Source organism: Fukomys damarensis, unplaced genomic scaffold (genome assembly GCF_012274545.1).
Source record: "Fukomys damarensis isolate Sample0158 unplaced genomic scaffold, DMR_v1.0_HiC HiC_scaffold_5, whole genome shotgun sequence".
NCBI lineage: Eukaryota > Metazoa > Chordata > Mammalia > Rodentia > Bathyergidae > Fukomys > Fukomys damarensis.
In genome coordinates, this window is record NW_022900917.1 from 84174044 (window position 1) to 84179339 (window position 5296).

The 5296-nt window shown below is 49.8% G+C and overlaps 1 long non-coding RNA gene across 1 annotated transcript in view; it reads right to left on the reverse strand.

Moving 5' to 3' along the window:
• Positions 1 to 5240, reverse strand: part of LOC104872880 — a 14159-nt gene extending 8919 nt beyond the window's left edge. Inside the window, exons 1-2 of the long non-coding RNA XR_783293.3 lie at positions 5166 to 5240; positions 2380 to 2520 (exon numbers count right to left, since the gene is read on the reverse strand). This is a non-coding gene — a long non-coding RNA (uncharacterized LOC104872880). The remainder of the gene's footprint in view (positions 1 to 2379; positions 2521 to 5165) is intronic.
• Between the last annotated feature and the right edge of the window lie 56 nt (positions 5241 to 5296).

Below are 5296 nucleotides of genomic sequence, written 5' to 3' on the forward strand. Positions count from 1 at the left end.
CCATGCACTAAATTAAAATCCAAATGGATTAAAGATCTAAATATTAAAACAGAAACATTAAACTTGCTGGAAGGTAAGTTAGGCAGAACTCTGGAAGACATTGGTATAGGGAAAAACTTTATGAACAAATCCTCAGCGTCACGGGAACTAGCAGATAGAATCAACAACTGGGATCTCATATTACTAAAAAGCTTCTGTCCTTCAAAAGAAACCATCAGCAGAACTAAGAGACAATCTACAATGTGGGAAAAAATTTTTACCAGCTGTTCCTCAGACAGAGGACTATTACCAAGGATATATAAAGAACTCAAAACAATCAGTCCCCCCAAATATAAAGACCCGATTCAAAAATGGGCATCCGAAATGAACAGACATTTCTCAGACAAAGAAGTCAAAGCAGCAAGAAAATATTTGAAAAAATGTTCCACATCACTGGTCATTCGAGAGATGCAGATGCAAACAACACGGAGATTCCACCTCACCCCACAAAGAATGGCTGCTATCAAGAAATCACACAATAACAAATGTTGGCGGGGTTGCGGGGAGAAAGGAACCCTTCTCCATTGTTGGTGGGAGTGCAGACTGGTGCAACCACTATGGAAATCAATATGGAGATACCTCAAAGAGCTTGGACTGGAGGTTCCATTTGACCCAGCCATCCCTCTGCTGGGTATCTTTCCAAGAGAACTAAAAGAATCATATCACAGAGACGTATGTGCACCCATGTTTATAGCGGCACAGTTTGTAATAGCTAAATCTTGGAAACAGCCTATTTGCCCATCCGTTGGAAACTGGATAAAGAAGTTGTGGTTTTTCTATAAAATGGAATATTACTCAGCCATAAAGAACGAGAAAATAGATTCATTCATAGGAAAATGGATACATATTGAAGATATACTCCTAAGTGAAATAAATAAGTCACACATGTGTAAATACCGAATAGTTTCCCTGGTGTAAATAATCTGCAACAATGCATAAGATTCTAATAAGATTACTGACATTTAGAAATGGGAACAAAGGAGCTAAAGGTGTAGGGAAGGTGTGATGGGTAGGGGAAGAGTAAAAAGGGAAAAGAAAAAAATGTGAGAGAATGAAAAGATGAAAATAAAGTGTTTGTAGATGGGGAGGGGAGGAGGGGTGAAGGGAGGGCAGAGGTAAGGGGAAAAAATGAGAATCAAGACTTGTCATGTAGAGGTACAAGATCCCAACAATGAATGTAACTGTACTGTATCCCTAAAATGTACCAATAAACTCAATTAAAGCTGAAAAAAAAAAAGCAATGAGGCCTTGAAGAAGGGCCCTTGACATTCATATTCATATTCTCATTCTCTCTCTCTCTCCCTCTTCCTCTCCCTCTCTCTTTCCATCTCCTTCCCTCGCAAAGTGAGCAGACCTGCACCACACACTTCCACCATGATGTGCTTCCTTGTCACAGGCCAAAGGCAACAGGACCAAGTGGCTATTACCTCAAACCTCTGAAGCCATGAGTCAAAGCAGCCCTTTCCTCCTTCTGAGTTGAACTAGCCTGGTGGGGAGGGAGACCTACTCATCCCTCCGCCATGGGGTAAGCGGGACATGAGAAGATGGCCCTGCAAATGCCCACATCCCCCAGAGCCTGCCCTGGCTAAGGCTCAGAGCTCTCCCTAGTCAGGTCACTCACTGCCCAGTCATGGAGGAGCTAGAGAGGGACAGGGGACACCAGAGGTCCTAAGGCCTAAAGGGTAGGCTTTGCATGCTGAGGCCACAGAAGCCTGGTACCCCTAGGGAGGGATGGCTACCAGCTGGAGGGTTATAAAGGACCCTGAGGTAACCCCAAGGCTTCAGGAGGGCTCACCAGGGTCAGAGAACACCTCACCTGCCCCCCTGGGTCTTGTTTTCCTCTTCTGTAGAATCTAAGGTTGGCTAGGAGCTCACTGGAGGAGACCTGGCCAGATCAGCAACATGAGGTGGGGCTGGGGTATAGAGACGTGGCCAGAACCAAGTCTTTGGGCCTGGTCACCAAGATAGATACCCATCTGAAAACACAGCCTTTTCCCATGGATCATGACCAAGCTTCAGCTGGGGACATGGTCAGACCCCCAGCCCAGAATCTCAGGGTACCTTGGCCAAGGGACAGGGCAACGGGTACAAGAGCCCCTGAAACCCAGTCTTCCCTCTGTAGAGCATGACAGGAGCACAGGCTTGGTGGGAGTCACAGCTCATGATGGAGGTGCTGCCAGCCTCCTTTTTCACAGCCTCTGTTCCTTGGCTTCCATCCTGCTCCCTATGCAGTTGAGCGCATGGCCCATGTCAGTTTCCAACAGCATTTCCACGTACTTGTGACAGGAGATGCATGGTGATGGAGATTCCCTGCCTTGTGCTGTCCCTGCCCCCAAGTACCTGTGCTCAGGGTTGCCATGATGGTGAGGTACAAAGGTGAGCTGGTGAAATACTGACCCTTCCTCTTCTCACTCCAGTGCTGCCAGTGCCACATTTGGGGGTCACATTATGGGGCTGAGACTTCTTCCCCTGTCAGAGGTCCTAGAAGAGGACACAAGGTTGTGTTGGGCCAAGCAAGGCTCCATAGCACAGGTGGGGTCAACAGAGACAACCTCAGAAGCTAGCCTGGCTTGTCCACAGGCAACCCAGAGGAGGGGTGTTAAAGGGCTGGCCTTTTGCAGAAGGATGTGTGCCCCACATTATGACTGAAGAATCCCCAGCTTTCCTTTTCTGTCTGGTGACTGTAGCTGACTCCATCATCACATGCTCATTTAACTAATGCATGCACCCACCTCCTCTGGGGCCAGGACCACCAGCATGGGGACCCAGGCTGGAGAGATGGCAGAACCCATTCTGCTGGGGTAAGGTGACAAGGATGGACACATGTGTCCCAGAAGCCAGTGGTACCTGAAGAGGAAAGATCCCAGGCTGCGGATCAGACTCTGGGTAGTGGCCTAGGTGCAAGCCCAGAGGACACTGTTCCTTGCTCACTGGGGCCACTGTGACAGCTGGGATGGGGTGGGTTCTGACCTGGTTCTAGGTAATCAAAAGGGGGCTTAGTCCAGCAGGCAAACCCTTCTTGGGTCCCAGTCCAGGTTAATATACCCCTCATTATAGTTCCTGAGGGTGCCCCCACCCTGGGTCAAGTGTGTCCTGTTTGTCCACATATTCCAGGGTCACCTTCTCCTTCTCACGCCTAACCCTGGCCCCTGCTAAAAGGTGACAGAGCCCAGAGACTTGATTTCTCTGAGTCTCCCCTATAAATTTCCTGCCTCTCAGGACAGGAAGCAGCCATCCACAGTCTACCTCCTGCTCCTTGCTCTAGATTGTGAGAACTTGCTGAGGAGCAGGCACCAACACCAGAGCAGGAAATTCCTGAGGAAGGAGCCTCGTCATCAGCGCCCTCCCGAGACCACCAGGGCATACAGAAGCCATCAGACATGGGGATAGGCCAGTGCTGCTGAAGGCAGAGCAGGGCCATTTCTGCACCCAGGTCGCTGACAACAGGGGCCACTATAGGACTGAGATGTCAGCTCAATACCATGGAAGACAGCACCTATTCCAGCTGACCTCAGGCTGTGCATCAAAGGGTTCCCACCCACCAGACTGTGACAGGGTCAGGGACGTGGAAGTCTGGCTGATTGAGAGGTGGTTTTTTGGTTTTGTTTTATTTTTTATATCAGGGTCTTCTCTGGAGCAGAGGCACCTGGGAGGAATCATCTTGGTGTCTCAGGTGCTCACCCAAGAAAACTCTGACCATGTGAGCAAACTCTGGCCACAGTTCCAATTCGGGAATCCCCCAAGGGAAGTCCACAGAGAAACAGAAAAAACTCCAAAATAGAAACTTCTCTGCAAAAGACCCAATGAGGAAACAGACAAACCAGAGTAGGGAGACATCTGCAAACCACACATGGGACAAAGAATTGTGTGTACAAACCCCACAATCAACAGTCAGAAGTTGTGCAAGGCCAAAATAAAAAAATAGCTGGGTCAGGGATTTAGTTCAGTGGCACTGCACCTGCCTTGCAAGTGCAAGATCATGAGTTCGATCCCTGGTACCAATAAAATAAAATAAAACAAAAATAAAAAATAGTAACCACATCAAATTCTGGCAAGGATGCAGAGAAACCAGGTCATTCGTGCACTGCTGGTAGGGATCCAAAATGGTGTAATTGCTCTGGAAAACAGAGTAGCTGATTCTTACAAAACTAAACATGTAACCAGATGTGGTGGTACATGCCTGTAATTCCAGCACTCTGGGAAACTTAGGCAGGAGGATAGCAAGTTTATGCCCAGGCTTGACAACTTAGTGACAATCTGTCTCAAAGCAAGGGGGGGGGTGTGTGACTCAGTGTGAAGGCCCTGGAATCAAACGTCAACGGGATGGAGAGAGGAAGAGAAAGGGGGTGGCGGGGGATGGCAGCAGTCTGAGAATCCAGCTGGAGGAGGGGTGAGCCTCACTGGAATGCTGAGAAGGTGCTCTTGGAGGGCGTGAGGCAGGCTTTCCCAAGGTTGCTTCTCTGAGCACAGGATGCCTTGTGGGAGAAGCCCTGTCCCTCCTTCAGTGTACTGGGGACCTGCAGAAGGGCCCACTGGCCTCCACTGACTAGCTCGGGGGACCTCCTGTCTCCTGGAGATGGAAGGTCTCTCTTATCTCAGGATCCAGGCCAAAGTGACCCAAGAATGGCAAAAAACGGGGAATCAGAGTGCAGGCTAAGTGAGCTGGCAAGAAAGAATTCAGTATTTAAGCTCGGTATCAGAGTTTCCATTACTGTAATAATGGAAAAGTCGAAGGCTGTAATTTTATGAAGAGAAGTTCAGCTCACAGTTCTAGAGGCAGAAAGTCCACGCGGCATAGAAAAGAACAGGAAAAGAAGTAGGGGCACCAGATAAGGAGAGGGGCGGTGCCGAAGGGGGGATTGAGTTTGGTCTTCCAGGCCGCGGAGACGGCAATGGCTCCAGGAGACGGCAAGAGAGGACGCATGGATGAGGAAAGATGCGATGCACAGCACTAACTGGCGCTGATGGCTCGCTGAGGATAAACAGAGATCAAGATACCGTATAAGACTTAGCGGACAGAGACACCTCGGGAGCAGGCAAGGGAGGGGCGGCCGCCTGGGACCTGCAGAAGTGCAGCCCCAAGGGTAACCAGTCAACCTACCAACCCGCCCGACAGACAGACAGACCTACAGCTTCTCGGTCGCTAAACGAGTCCAGCTGGGGTAGAGATGCGTCACCACCGAGAGTTGGAGCGGCGGCTCCTAGAGTGGCACGGGAAGGGGCGGGGCCGGGCGAGGGGCAGGCCCACATGGGGGCG